Source organism: Miniopterus natalensis, chromosome 6 (genome assembly GCF_054644295.1).
Source record: "Miniopterus natalensis isolate mMinNat1 chromosome 6, mMinNat1.hap1, whole genome shotgun sequence".
NCBI classification, from domain to species: domain Eukaryota; kingdom Metazoa; phylum Chordata; class Mammalia; order Chiroptera; family Miniopteridae; genus Miniopterus; species Miniopterus natalensis.
This window is the reverse complement of record NC_142086.1, coordinates 42818537-42834925: the sequence shown is the minus strand read 5'-3', so window position 1 is coordinate 42834925 and position 16389 is coordinate 42818537. Positions and strand designations below refer to the sequence as shown.

The window sequence follows — 16389 nt, the reverse complement described above, 5'->3', positions numbered from 1 at the left end:
GTGAGGAAGACCCCGTCTGGTTCCACTGGCCACAGATAAACACATGACTAACATCCTAAGCAGCAATGATAAACAAGTTGACATTACCAAGAAAGATAACAAACGTAGACGTCTGCCTAGAAGAAAACACTATAGTTAATCATTAAACAAATTTCCAGAATAGGAAACAGTAAGAAAAGTTCAACACTACACATAGTATTCTACATAATTTCTATCCCAGTTTCTTTTAAATGTAGCTATGGGACTGTACGATTATTTTACTGCTTATACCTGAGTAATCATTCTTAAGACCTCTGTAAATATATGGAAGATTTAAATGGAAAAGTAAACCTGTTCATGAAACCATGGAAACTCATGAAAAAGAAAATATTCTTAAAATGTTACTATGGATATTTTCTTCCTGCAAATAAAGACTAGATTTAAAATGTTGCTTGGGGAGTTTTAAAAGCTAACCTAAAGATATGTGAAATAAGTTTAACTTCTTGGAAATTAAGCATATGTTATAGCTAGAAAGCATCTACAATTTAAAAATTTTGTCCTTATTAATTTTAAGCTTTGTAACCTTGACAATGACCTTCGAGGCTCTTCTTAACTTTAAGAGTCTACAATTATCTGTACTTAAAACTCCTTTCTGTTTTTGTAGCTCTAAAATATTTCTAAGTTCTTGCATCACTCACCACACCCTTTTTAGTCAACTCTGTTGAGGTGTCTTAATCTTTCCTCCTAAGCACGTGCAGCCAGGGGCAGAGTTTGTGGCATAGTGAGAACTTTGTCCCTGAATCTGCAATTAAAATTCTACCCTTTACATCACTTCCCAGGGTTTGTTGTAGTGGATAACACGTCAGTGGGCAGCTTTGAAACAATCTGTTTTTTATTTCTGCTGAGGACAGCACCTCATAAAAGAAAGGCATGTGTGTAGTTGACCAATGGATGAGAATGAATCAGATGATTACTAGATGCCTATGACTTTTGCTGTGGTGTAACTTTAATTACATTTAACCCTGGCCTGCTGTAGGAATTTTTCTCTGGTTCTTAAGTGATCTCAGAATCAAATATTTAGCAGCAAGAGTTTGAGAAGTAATCATCACACCACTTTACGCAAGAGGACAACTCAACCATCAGGGAGAGATCTATTTTTAAATACCCCAGAGAAGACTTTTGCTTCTTTTTTTTTAAGATTTTTACTTCTATTATGTATGTATGTATATATGTATGTATTTTTGTTAATCCTCACTGGAGGATATTCTTTCCATTGATTTTTCTAGAGAGAGTAGAATGGAGGGGGAGAGACAGAGAGAAACATTCATTCATGTGAGAGAGACATCCATCAGTTGCCTCCCTCACTCTCCCCAGCCTGCAACCCAGGTAGGTAGGTGCCTTTGACCAGGAATCGAACCTGCGAGCCTTCAATCCCCAGGCTGAAGCTCTAACCACTAGCTAAACTGGCCAAATTGCTATTTCTTTAGCAATTCTGAGGTTTAACAATTGTCACTAGAGGAAGTATTTCTTAAGGCTCTTGTGATTTGTGCTAGCCAGATTACATATGGAGCCAACTTTTAAATTATTGATGTCAGCAGAGAGGCACAATTACACTAGTAAGACATTATATTGTGTGCGTGTGCGTGTGCGTGTGTATGCACACATGCACATATGCACTATCCATTATATGGTTTTTGTGCCTTTGGCATCAAAATGTTGCTGTTCCCTTCCTCTTGGTATTTTTGTCTCTGTCCTTTCTCCCAACCCAAAACTCCTCCTGCACTATAAAAGTCAATGCACAGGGGAGTCACACTTCCAACAGTTTCTACCTTGTTTTTGTACAACTCCTATTAGGAAGAGAAAAATGAGAGAACAGTAGGGTCACAGCTCTGGTTGAAACAAATAATATAAGAAGTGAACATCAAGATGTGATAAGTTGAGAAAGAATTCTTTTTTTAAAAAATACATCTTTATTGATTCCAGAGAGAGGAAAGGAAAGGGAGAGAGAGAGATAGAAACATCAATGATGAGAGAGTCATTGATTGAGCCCGCAACCCGGGCACGTGCCCTGACCGGGGATCGAACCCTGATCACCTGGATCCCAGGTCGATGCTCAACCGCTGAGCCACGCCCAGCCGGGCGAGAAAGAATTCTTGATGGTGAAGCTTTCAACCTTACCAGTAATAAGCAGGCAGACGGGTATAGATACAGGAGTTGATGTGCCCAGGGGGAGGAAAGGACAAGATGCTTCCCTACCGCTCTTGGCTGAGTGTTTCCTGGATGCTCCAGTGAGGAAGGCTGGTGACTGATGCCTGAACCCCGTGCAGTTATATATGCATATTATTTGTAAATTTCCGCATACATTTATGTACATGTTAATTGTTGTAAACTTATCCCAAAGAGAAGATTCACTCTTTTACTTACTTTTGGTTTTCCTTATGAACTCTCAGGCAACATAACCTCTTCAAGTACTATTAAGGAGAGAAACGTGAATTGGACTAAACCTTTATTTACATTCAGATAAGCCCAAATCCTTATGCAATCCCACTTGCACAAGTACGCACACAAATATGCACGCTCAAAAACTGAAGTTTGATCACTGGGCACAGAGAGCAGAATATGCCTGTCACTTTCACCTGAGCACGTGGCCCAGAGAGGGCTAAATGAGCTGCTAGGTGACTCCGTAGGCAGAGCTAGGTTCTATGATAGGACGGACTTTCTCTCCTTTGAGAAATGCAGTGCCAAAGCCGTCTTAGAGGTGGAGTAGTTGATCTGACATAAAGCAGATGTCTCATTTCTCAAATCAAGATTTGAGAAGATCTGCTTATCATTAATGGGCCTATACCCCGGTGAGGGTGACTTTTCTATATGTGCCCTTTAGCTCCAGGTATCCAGCATCTAATCTCTTCTCTATGCAACCATGAGCGCCAAGACAAAATTAGGCGACCATTCATACACTAACATCCAGAAATACAGGCCCCATGGGTGCACACCCTCATAGAATTAGGCAGTTGGGAAGGTGAGAATGTCATGTTAAATGCAGGTGCCGATTTAAGGCAATTCCTTGGTACTAAGAACGAACCCTCAAAAGACAACGCCTCACTGAAGCTTCCTGGCACTGGCGTCCCGCTCCCCTTCCTTTCCTTCTTCCTAATCCCCTTGCCCCCCTCACCCTCCTTTGCTTCCTCTTTCTTCACCTTCACTCTAATAACAATGTGTGGGTCACAGGACCAGACGCAGAGGGCAAAGGGGTCCTCAGCCGTGCCTTCCGAGGGCTTAGTGAGGTAGCTGAGGCCTAGACCACTGAGAAGGTGGCATCTTGAAGGCAGGGCCTTCTCTCAAACCCTCAATCCAGTCTTTGGTCAAATGGTAGCTAACAGCTATGGGTAAATGAACAACAGTGAGACTGTGGGCTCTGTATGAGTCCTGGAGGGAAAAAGGGTGCCAGGGTCCCCCTACCAAAGACTACAAGAGACACCATTATTGGAAATGCCCAGGGCAAGAACAAACCAAAAAACCCAGGGGAAACTTGCCTCTCGGAGAACTTGTGGGAGCTAGGAATAAAGGCTGATTTCAACCCCATGTGATGTGTGGCTTTTTTCTGGTTCCAAGAAGACAAAAAGGAACTGAATGGTGGGTCATGTCCTGCCTGCCCCTGAGGCCGAGAGAATCTACACAAACCAGAGAGCAGGGGCCTCCCTGCTTCCCCAGAAGCCTTGTGGACGACTTACCTTCATACGATGAGCCCAGAGAAGAGCCATTTTGCCTTCCACCGTTTCTGTGGCTACTGCCTCTTAGGATACTCCACGGGCATCCCTGAGCCCACTGAGTCATCAGAGGAAAGGGCATATCCAAAGGGGCTCAATAGCAGAGAGGAAGAGCATTCAGAATAGATAAAGCATATGCCAAGAAGACACAAGTGCAGGAAAAAAGAAAGACCTCTGGAGCTAAGAAGAAGGGAGGGAAGGAAGGGAAGAAGGGAAGGAAACAGAAAAAAGGGTGAACAAAAACAAATTTTTTCAATTTAACTTTGTGCATGAACAAAAAGAGAAGCATCACTGTTGAGAACTAAATTAGTGGGCTAGAAGATCAAATGGAGAAAATATCTCAAAGCACAGAGCAAAAATATAAAGCTATTGAGATCATGAGAAAAAAGGCAAGACACAAAGATAGATCCAAGAGGCTTAGCATACAATATTAGGAATATCCTGGTAAAAACCCTGAATTCTAAGGAAGAAAAGAAATCTTTACAAGCTTCCATATTGAAAGAATAGTTGCATTATTATTAAAACAAACAAACAAACAAACAGAATCAGACCTCTTATCTGCATCACCCGCAGCTAGAAATTAGTAGATAACAACCGAATACTTCTTTCTCCCCGCCAATTACAATTGATATACAATATTACATTAGTTTCAGGTGTACAACATAGTGATTAGACATTTACATAACTTACAGAGTGATCTCCCCAATAAGTCTAGTATCCATCTGACACCATGCATAGTTATTACAATATTGACTATATTCCCTATGTTGTACTTTACAGCCCCGTGACTGTTTTTATAACTAGCGATTTGTGTTTCTTAATCCTTTCACCTTTTAACCCAGTCCCCCAAACCTGCTCCCATCTGGCAACCATCAACTTGTTCTCTGTATCTATGAGTTTGTTTCTGTTATTTTGTTCATTAGATTTCACATATAAGTGAAATCATACAGTATTTGCAGACTCTGATAGCAAAGGACTCCATGAGAACTCCATGACCAGCCAAGACATCATTCAATTGTCACGAGGAAAGCAAGATACTTGCAGATACTTAAGACATCAGACACTAACACCTGTGTTTTCCAATTGAAGAAAATACTTCAGAAGAGGCTGTAGCCCAACAATAGATTAACTATAATAGAGATGATAAAGAAGAAATTGGTAGTGAGCAACAAATCTTAGAATAAATAGATCAATATAAAGACAGATAAAAATCTATAGATGAAATATAAAGAGATAATCATAGACTGAGAATGTGTAAGCATATATACCAAACAACATAACAGCTTAATATATAAGGCAAAAAATTATAAGAAATACAAAATTAATTTGATAAAATGCAATTATATATTTCAGAATTGGACAAATCTGGTATAGAACAAATATGGGATGACATAGGAATCAAATAATACAATCAATAAACTTGATGTAACAGCTATGTATAGAATCTAATATCTCTCAGACAAGCAACAATAACAAAACATATTTTTGGTACCCATAGAATAGTTACAAAAATCAGTCGTATTTGACCACAAAGAAAACCTTAACAGATTATAAAAGCCACATCCTTCTGTCTTAATCAAAAAAGTTAAATATATTTTAGGAGACCATAAACCATACACAGAAGAAATCAAAACAAAATTATAAAATATCTATAAAGTGATGGAAAAAAAACAGTTTTTACCAAAATCCAAATGTCATAGTGGAAACTGCACTCAAAAGAAAACATATACCTTAAATGTTTTCATTATTAAAGAAGATAATGTCAAAAATAAAGCCAGTTTTTACCTTAAGAAATTAGAAAAAAAGACTAATAAGGTAAACTGAAAGAAATTAAGAAGAGGGAATTAATCAAGATGAAAGCTAAAGTGAATGTACTAGAAAAGAAGTAGAAAGTACAAATAAATATAAAAAACCCTCCTTTGAAAGAGATTAATAAAATCTGGCCTGATTAAGGAAAAACTGAGCAAAAGTGAATAAAATTGTGAATTCTATAGAAAACTACAACTAGAGGAGAAATTAAAAGGATAAGAAGAACCGATGGCAAACAACTGAAATCCTAAAGAAAGTGGGTGGTTTTCTAGTAAAAATGCAAATTACCAAAATGGGTCCTGAAATAAGAAACATACAAGTAGGCCAATTAGTATAAAAAACTTGAAATGGTATTTAATCCCTTGCATTGGAAAAGACCTCAGGATGACATGGGTTCACAGTGAGCGTTAGTTGATCTTTAGTTAATTCTGATGTTATTTTTTTTAAATAGACTTTTATTTATTTGTATTTAAACTTAAAAACCAACCAGCCAAACTGGTGTTATCATGATACAGCAAAATATAAAACATCCTTTACAAATATTTGAGTAATAAACAAATTAAGGGTCATAGTTAAACAGCAAAAGGGGCAGAGGAAACCAGTGAAGCATATTATAGCTTAACCATTTACCTGAACTGAAGTTTTTAGCAAGTCTCCCAATCCCAGAAAACAGGAATAATCCTTTATCACACACCTTTGTATTTTTACTTTCTATTCTTGAGGCTAAGATTCTAGATCCTAGAGTTATCCAAAATAGCATTATATCTAATTATAGCCAGAGCCATCTTTTATCCTTTGTCTAAGCAGCAAGGCTACAGGAACCTCTTTGGTTAGACTCCAGCCATGCCCACTCCCCTCCCTCTAAATTGGCACAATGGGCATGAGAAGCCGCATATCAAGGCAGAGATACAGAGAAAACTCCTAGGAGAGGCAACACAGCCCCTGCCCAAACGGAGATGGAATGATATACCCATCGGCACAGTGTGTTCACGGCTGTGTGTTTGTGGAGTCAGGCTGCATGTCCATGGAGTAGTCTGGGAATAAATGCATGGTTTGCTGGGTATTACAGTACTTAGCAGTTTGCAGTATTGCATCCTAGGTTTCCCCAGCAGTTTCCAAGGTGGCCTCCAATTCGCTGACAGGGTTTGGCTGGAACTGGATCCGGGGCTGCAGGGATTCCTCTCTGTAACTATAGAACCGGTTGTTCCAGGCCTGGTTGTTCCAGGCTTGGGGCACCAGGTCTGACTATTCCAGGAATGGTAGTTCCAAGATGGGCTGTTCCAGGAATGGTTGCTTCAAGGTAGGTTACCGCAGGTCTGGTTGCTCCACATCGAAAGGTTTCCAGAAGCGTTCACCAGGCATCCCTGGTGACAGGAAGAGAGGCCCAGGTACTCTGTAGTTGCTGAGCTCATCTGGGTTATACAGTTGCTATTCTTTGGCCAGTTGTATTTCTGCCATCTCTTGCATTTCATTCTCTGGTTCTGGAACCAGGTCTTAATCTGTTTGTAGCTAAGGCTCAGGATGGTGGAAAGTTCTTGCATCTGCTGGAGGCTGAGGTGTCTCTGTCTCTGAAATCTCTCATTGAGTATGCAGAGCTGGGTCTGTGAGAACACAGTTCTGATCTTCTGCTTCTTGGCCTGGGCCTTCTCCCCGTTCCCTGTGCTGTTCCCCACGGAAGTGGGTAGTGTTACCCTGGGACTAGTAGAAGAATCAGGGCTGTTCTGAATAAGCAGATCCGTGGAGGAAGGTAGAGGAGAGATGGTCTCTGTGTGGAGTGTCTCAGCAGATGACAGTTGCAAGGATGCGTAGCTTTCTTCAGGCTCATGAATCTCAGGCACTGGTGAAGGCTCTCTAGAATTGGATAATTCAGAACAGGGCAGACTTTGGGGACAAGCTGAATAGACACTCATCTTGCAGAGTTGAAGGAGGGAGGAAAGCACCAAAGAGCTAGATTGTAAGAAAGGCCAGGCTTAAGTATCTAGACAGAAGAGTTTAGAGATAATACAAAGATCTCTAGATGTAAAAGTATCAAAAAGATGGGAGGAAAAGAGTCAGCTTTGCAGTAACAGGCATCAACCAGCCAATTTTGAGAAAGCCAATGTTATTTTAAATGCTCAAAACCTAGAGGGGAAAAAATGGACTATCTTCAATTCATTTTAAGGTTTAATAACAAAGCTTGATGTAGTTGACATATTTCATCTAACCTAAGATGCCAATGATTATAAAACTTACATTACCTGATGCGCCATTACAAAAATACTTTCTTAGAACTTACGATTTTATTTTATATTGAGTGAAACACTGCTTTAAAAGATTATCTTCTATCACTCTTGTGTATTTACGAAGAAACAAAACACATCTTCATACTCATTCTCAAGCTCTTTTGAATCACTGTTTAACTTAAAGTTGATATCTGTGTTTTCCCATACAATATGCCACAAAGGCACTGAGAATACTGCTTTTCCTGAAAGCAGGGTCCATTATTGTCTCTAAGTGTGTGTTTTCCAACCTGCTGAAGTTGGCATGGCAAATTTTGATGCCAAAGCCATCTTGCTCTTTGCAAGTGGCAGTGGAAGGTTTCAGACAAGCTTAACAGGCACAGGTAACGACAGCTATGCCAAGACTCAGGCCTGGCCCACAGCAATTGTCAGCCTCATCCTGATTTCAGAGATACTGAACTCGAAAAAATATGCATCACCAAATCAGTGAAAAATAGTAGTACAAAAACAGAAAACTATAGACTAATCTCACGTATGGAATATAGGTGCAAACATTCTAGATAGGGTGTTAGCAGCCAGAATCCTGCAATGTACCAGGAAAAAATCATGACAAACACGGGACCTTCAGTTCTGAGGAGCAGTTGGGCAATTACCAGGAAGAGAAATTGTGTGAAGATAGTTAAGCCATGACTAAAATAATGCTGGTATCATGTTTTTAGGAAAACAGTACTTGACCAGGGGTCCAGAGACCAGAGTTACAATCCTAACTCAGTCCCTTAGCACCTGTCACTCCTGGGTCTCAGTGTCCTCAAGTAAAAGGAGTGCATAACCAAGGTCCATTACAGCTCTGATAGTCTCTAGTACATGAGTCCAGGACAGTAGTTCATCCACTAATAATCCAGCCCGGGATTTGTATGGGATTTTGTGCAAGTCAAACCCTGGGTTACTCACATGGAAAACTGGTCACACTACCCAATAAATCTGTCTTCTCTTTAATTTCACACAACAGTGCAAAGTCTAATCACAACTCGAATGAAAATTTAAAAATTACCAGATTCCCTTCCCCAACTTATTCCAGACAAATATGCAAGTCCTGGCTCCTTTCTGAACCCCCCTCCCCCATAAGAGCCCCAGTAGGCTTCCTGTGCAATAGCTTTCATTCAGTGAGAGTCACAAGACAAGGTATTAAGCTTGTTTTTACTGCCACCTTGGAGCTTTCTCACACACACTCACTCTGCATTCTTCTCCTGAACTTCTTTTACTTAAAATGAACTTACGTATATTTATTTAATTTTTTATTGTGGAAAAATATACATAACACGAAACTTACCCTTTGAAACATTTTAAGTGTACAGTCGAGTAGCATTAGATACATTCACATTGTTGTACAACCTACTTATTTACTTTTTTTTTTTGCAATGCAGTAATGGCAAGTTAACTTATTTAATACTTTTTCCATTCCATATTATCAGGAAGATTGATTTCAACTTTCCTTTTATCTACAACAGACCAGTTGATACTCAAAACTGTACCTGTACCACCAGACTCCATAAATGATTTGTTCATGGCACGTTTCACTTCATCAAAGCCACCTGAATAGATCTGCTGAAATAATTTGTTTAAAGCTGCATCTCCCTCCAACTTCTCATTCTTTTCTTCTTCTTTGATCTCTCCGACCAATTTATCCCAATTTCTTGTATAAAGAGATGATGATGGATATAGGTTCTTTACATCTGCTGTGAACTGTTTTGACTTAGGCTCATCTCCTTGTCCCTCTAGCTTTTCCTGTCTCACAGCCTCTGGCTTTTTCATTTTAATTTCAATCTTTGTTGAAAGTACTTTAAATGTGCTCTGTTCTGGTATTATAGGATGAAAAAGTCTCAGTTTTAAATTGTAATCTTCTCCAGAAGGAAGCTTCACCAAAGCAGACAACTCTTTTTCTGAAAATGCCACATTTACATCATTCTTCTGAACATTCTTGATCATAAGTGTAATGATTACTTGAGATTCTGTTGGATACCAGTCATACTTGATTTTTGACTGATGAGTCGTCTAGGGTGCAGACACCTTTGATTGTGACTCATCCTGAGCTTCTTGACATCTTTTCATCCAGACAATAAAATCAGCATCCACACTAATTTCTGTCCTTCTGTAAATGTTTCTAGAGCAGCAGCATAGTTTTTTTTTTTTTTTTTTTTTTTTTTTTATGGTATTCACATATCCCTTTTCTCAGCATAGCAGTGGGATTATTTGGATTAAGTTCAAAAGATTTCTTTGCATCAGCAACAGCATCACAGTAATTCCCAAGAAGGATGTGACAATAAGCTCTTTGACATTATTGTGCATCGTCTGGTTTCTGTTCCAAAGCCTTAGTCAGCTCCTCGAACACCGCCTGAGGGTCTTGTCAAGCAGAGCATCTGAGAAGCTCTGGAAAAACCTTTGGGCTGTTGCAGGTCCTGCTGCAGCCGCCACCACCTCTAATAGTCAATGTTGTTGTTGCTGCAGCTGCTACTACAGAGGTTACCAGCTCCGCCGCCGCCCAAGGGGAAACTTCTGGAGAGACCTACTTATTTACTTTTAACATTAAAAAAATAGCCATAGCCCAGCAGGGCGGGCCTCAGTGGTTAAGCATCAACCTAGGATCCAAGAGATCATGGTTCGATTCCCGGTCAGGGCACATGCCCAGGTTTCGGGCTCTATCCCCAGTCGGGATGTGCAGGAGGCAGCCGATCAATAACTCTCTCATCATTGATATTTCTATCTCTTCCCCTCTCCTTTCCTCTCTCTGAAATCAATAAAAAAGATATATTAAAAAAAAAAAAATATATATATATATATATATGGCCATATGCCCTAAGTAACAAATTCAAATAGCACCTAAAGGTATCAAATCAAAAATGAAAATCTTCCTGTCATTCATTCTAAAGGAAGTGGCTCTTAAGTTTCTTATAAATTCTTCCAGAAATATTTTTAATTCATATGTCAGTATACACACTAAATACTTAAAGATATTTATACAAGTAGTTTTTTTGTATTTTTAAAGGATTATGCACATTGTGCTGCTCCTTGCTTTGTTCATATAACAAAACATCTTGGAGCTGTTTCTAAGTCAACACGTACAGCTCTATCTCAGGCTTTTTGTTGTATGATTATGAGGTAACTGATTTAACCGGTATCCTATTAATAGCACCATGTTGTTTCTAGTTTTTTGTAACTATTGTTTTGCTGTTACTATTATTTTGCTGTTACACATGGTACTGCAATAACGATCCTTGAATATAGAACTTGTCGTTCATTAGCTACCATATCTAGTCTCAGGTCCTAACTGAGGAATTACAAGATCAAAGAGGATGTGCATGTAACTGGTTTATTTTTAAAGATTCTCTTGGTAAAGAATAAACCATGCGAAGTGGTGCTGTTTTTCCAATCATCGATTTCAACTGTGTTATGTTAAATACTCTTTGGGCTCTTAAGAGTGTTGAGCAGATTCCATAACGTGCCAGTCCATTTAAAACTTCAAGGCTGATTCAAAGTTTTCCCCTCCCCTTGAGACACTGGAAGGGCTCCTTTAATGATAGAAACGGAGGAGGAATGGAGATGGGGCAAGGCAAACCCCTTGACTTTGCACATCTCTTGATGGCTGTGTTGCCTCTCCGGCTAATTCAGGCAGATGGCTGATGTTATTTGGCGACAGGCATCAAGATTTTGAGTTCTTTGTGAGGTCTCCTTCTCTGTTGCAGTTCCCCCGTGTGGCGGATACAGTTCCAACTCAGCCTCTTCCACCCCCACCTCAGCTCCCACCACTGGACGGCTGGGTCTTTCACTTCACAGTTGTTGCTCCTTGATTGGGTAACCTTCTTGGATGGAGTACTGGCAAGATAACTCAAGCCCGGATGCCTTCTGTAGGGTCCTCTCAATCCATAGGACAACCAAGTATCCTTGCCACCCAGATCATGGAAAGCTAGCCGCTGTGCACTTTCTCCAACTCTTTTCCCCATGTCAGGTAAGCACAGGGGAAGAAAAACCTGTCTGTACCTAAGAAGACCTCTGTTAGGAAGTGAAATGTCTCTCTTCCTTCCTTGCTGGCTGCTCTGATCTTTGTTAATGACTCTCTTGGCACCCCATTCACTTGGATTCAAGGAGAGGAAAGCATCCCTATTTCTCTCGCCCAAAGAAGAAGGGAAAAGCCTCTCACAGTGATCACTGTCATCTTTTCTCTCCGGACTACCACCAAGCATTCTTCTTAAATTAACTCTGCATGTTGTCTGGGTGGTCTTGCTGATAGTAGTGCCAGTTTTGTTTCCTTCCAGAAGCCCTAGGAAGGTGTCTGACCCCATCTCAAGGTGATCAGTTGATGGCTCTCATGAAAATGTATACATATCTAGTTTTTCTTACCTAGTGTCTTGTGGTGTCAGCTTTGAGTTTTAAATGTAATTTAGAAACAGAAAATATCCCTCTCAATTTCTTGTTACATGCATTTAGCTACTTACAAGTTACTCCCGAAAAGTAATACCACATACAGCATGTGGGAATGCCTGGTTTGCCTAAGGCCTCCCTAGCATCCCCTTCACCAGTTCTGAAGACCAAACTCTCGGGCAGAACCACACCTCTCTGTTTACTTGGCCCTCTACAGGAGCAGGAAGAAAAAAGAAACTAGGCTAGAAATGCAGAGCACCAACCCCCCTGATTTCATATATTTCCTGTGTAGATGTGGGGCTATTTTGTATTGATAAGCCTGAACCCCAACAATTAGCTACAGAGTCATGTCTTGCTTCTGCCAACCTGGGAGCAGGTACTACCAGAAGGCAGTGGACCTACTGTGAATACTGAGCCTGGAGGGTAAAGGAGAAACCAGGACTCTTAGAGGCCAATGTTGAGGTGCTTAGGGAGAGACCCCAAGGGGAATGTGTTGTAAAAACTCTGAACTGGCCTTTGCCCCCAGGGCCTGGGAGATAACCAGTAAATCTTTGGAATTTTCTGAGTAATAGCAGTGTCTTTGGTGTTTATGATCGATCCCTCAGGCCATGCCTAATAGTTTATGCTAATTAGGTGACTCATGGAGGACCCCTAGATAGTTTATGTTAATGAGATGACTTAGGATGGGGGCTAGCTATGCCAGAAAGCCTAACCCAATGATGAGAGGATTGGGGTTTTAAGCTATGCAATGTTAGCTCAACCCTATGCAATGTTAGCTCAACCTCCAAGAAGGAAGGGGTCTTTACAATGAGTTCAGCCACCTGGGCAACGATTCAGCCAATCATGCCTGGATAATAAGACCCCAGTAAAAACAATGGGTGCCAAACCTCACATAAGCTTTTCTCTGCATTGCACATTGATGTGCCAGCCAGGAAGGCAATGCATCCTTGAGGATGATGGAAGCTTTGTTTCTGAGACCCTCCTGAACTTGTCTGCTTATTTCTTCCTTTGACTGATTTTGATTTGTATCCTTTTGCTATAATAAAATTGTAGTTGTAAGTATTATACTTTCTTGAATTCTGTGAGTCATCCTAGAATATTATCAAACCTTAGAAGACAGTGAGAATCCCTACATTTGTAGCCGGCAGGTCAGAAGGTGGTCTGGGGACCCCTGAACTTGTAGCTGGTGTTTGAGTGAGGGCAGGTTTATGGAAGACTTAACCTGTAGAGTTTGGCTTAAGTCAGATCATTATAGGGAGGGGGAATCTCTAGACAAAAGTTGGAACTGTGAGGTCCAGTCACCCTTACCCGGGTGGAGAATTCATGACATAAAAACTATTCTCCATCTATCTTCATTACTGAAGAATCGAACAGCATTGAGGCTTAGTGACTAGACCGTTCACCTGACATGTCCTCTCCTAGTCAATGGGCTACTTCTATAGGTCGAGGGAAGAGAATGGCAGGTTCTTCAGGGACCATAAATTATTTCACTTTATTTCCCTCTCTGAGAATCTACAACAGTACTTCCCTATATAAATACTACAAACAGTAGCAATACTAGTAATTTAATAAAACTCAGGAAGGTCCACATATGGTAGCCAGAGTGCTTGAGAATCATTCATCTTATGGGTTAAAAAAGAGTAGACCAGACCGAGACAATGAAGAATGAAAGATGTGATACAAGTTTATGAAATCATGAAAGCTGTGGATGAGGTACCCAGAGAGTGCTGACTCTCCATTAAATTGCAAAGTATTTAAATTGCGAAGCAGGAAAATTTAATAAGCAAGCAGTACATATAGTGAGTAAGAGACTGAGAGAATCCATTCATCAATGAAATAGTGTAAGTTGAAAATATCAAAAGGATTTAGAGGCCATTGAAGAGGGATAGACCAAAATAGATTATTTCTTAAGGAAAAGTAAACATTTAGAGGATTTAGCATATCTGAGGTCATGGAGTCAGCTAAACATTCATACAATATGTGCTTAGGTTTCACTCTAAAAGTCAAGCTCTCACTGAGTGGATAATGGAGATGACTCCGGTCTCATCTGCCTGAAGGGGGAAACCCATTACATCGGATCCTGCTTAGGATTCTCTGGGGCTCATTCAGTTGTCCGTTCATGCTGGAACTCTTGTCCTGCCCTCAGATGGCAGTTTATACACCTCAAAAGAAATCATTTCAGTCCTTCCTATTGGGCCCCTGACAAACTTCCATTTCTACTGGCACTCACATGCTCTAGTGGGAAGGGATACTGTACAAGTTTTGGAAGTTTGTCATTATTTATTGAGGAGTCCAGCTCCAGGCCAAAATCCTATGTGTACTATTTCAGGCTCAATCATAAGAAATTACAAGGCTTTGTCTGGCAGGCCTCCTGGGGAGAAAGCAGCTCTGCCAATGCCTTACAGTTGCCTGGAGGGAGCTGCAGTCAAGGCCTTAGTCCTCTTGCTTCCCACCCTGACCAGCCCTGCTCACACCTATATCTACATTCCTAACCTAGCTTCCTCCATTCAGATCCCTCCTTCCCGGGGGCCTTGGCTGAGACACCTGTCCACTTTCACTCAGTACTTTTCCACTACTAACCCTTCCCTCTCTCTCCCTCTCCCTGGCCCATGGGTCCATAAAGAAGCAGGAGCCTTTTGTTCAGGGCTCTTTGAAATGTATGTAATACATTTACCCAAAACTTTTCAAAATATGTATATTAACAACCTAAATGCCCAGCAGTGAGGATTGTGCAAATAAATGTAGTGCGTCTACAAAATATAATAATATGTAGATACTAAAAATGACAGTGGAGATAAATAAAAATATGCTTATTATAGGTGGTTCAAAGCAGTGTACTCTATATCTGCATTCATGTATTAAAAAAAAAGGTGTGCAGACAAAATAGTTACCAACTGTTACCTCCACAATGTTAAATGGTTACCTCTGGATGGTGAGGTTATGTGTGTTTGATTTTCTTGCTTATCTGTATTTTTTAATCTACGATGAACAGGTATTATTTCTGTAATAAGAAAAAAACATGAAAGTTATTTTTAATGCACATAAGCACATTGCATAAGCAATTCTATATCTAGATATTTTAAGCATGTATGCAAAGATTTAGCTAAAGTAATGTCTATTGAAAAGTTTTTTATAATAGAGAAAAATCTGGAAATAACTCTGAAAGGTTAAGGTTGGTGGTGTGTGGGTAGGCTAAATAGCCTTCTCAGACAGTGAATAAAGATAAACTGAGTTTGTCTGAGGAAACGGGATGGGGGTGGGGATCTCCGAAGGGAAGGGCTACATAGCTCTGAGCCCAATGGTACTGGATCCATGAGGGCAGCAAAAGTATACTTAGGACAGTGCAACAAGGAAGGATGTAGAAGAAGCAACAGGAGAGAGAAGTGAGAGAAGGGGGCCTTGGAGACAGGTTCAGGGCTAGGCCGGGGAGGAGCTGCTGCTGCCCACTGCTCCCCTGGTTGCAAGTCTCGTGGGGTCCCCTCAGAGGAGAGAAGGAGATGGCCTTGGCGAGCTCCCCTAGTGGGGAGCTTGGCTGTGTCCTTCGCCCTGAGCGGATTTATCTCTTTCTTGCAGGCAGGAAATCTTAGGGGAGGTCTCAGGGGAGGGTCTCAATTGAATATTCATCAGCTTTCCAGGGGTGCTTTTCCATGTCTCCATGATTGGTCGGTGCCAGGGCAGGGGGTCAGTCAATGTAGCTGGTCCTGAGGCAGCCATGGTGCCACTTATCTGGTTTTGCTGCTTATCTGGGCCTGGAGCTGAAATACAACTGAGGCCTAGATGTTATCTTTAGGGAGGAAAAGCTCAGGGGGTCTAAACAGCATGACAAGCGATATGATAGGGGAGGATAAGTTACCCTGGGGACAAAGTTCTTCTTTTCCCAGCTTCCCCCCTTGCCAGGCATCCTGGGCTTCCTGCCCTGGTGAGTCTCCACACCCGGGTTTCTGCACATGGGTTTCTGTACCTGGCCTATCTAACAAACTCAATATCTAGTGTTAAGGGATTGGGAAAATACATTTTAATACATTCATAGATTATAATATTAGGCAACTAAATTAAATATTTAATGACCTGAAAAGAGGTTCATAATATATTAATAGGTTGTTGTTTTTTAAAGGCAGGTTACACAACAGTGTATTTCCATACCCTTTGACCCAGAAATTCAACTTTTAGGAAATACTAGCACAAAGAAATGAGTGTAA

At 40.7% G+C, this 16389-nt stretch overlaps 2 pseudogenes; both read right to left on the bottom strand.

Moving 5' to 3' along the window:
* Nucleotides 1–6542: 6542 nt before the first annotated feature.
* Nucleotides 6543–7465, bottom strand: LOC107527339 (homeobox protein NANOG-like; annotated as a pseudogene).
* A 1752-nt stretch (nucleotides 7466–9217) lies between these two features.
* Nucleotides 9218–14259, bottom strand: LOC107527338 (protein SGT1 homolog pseudogene; annotated as a pseudogene).
* Nucleotides 14260–16389: the final 2130 nt, after the last annotated feature.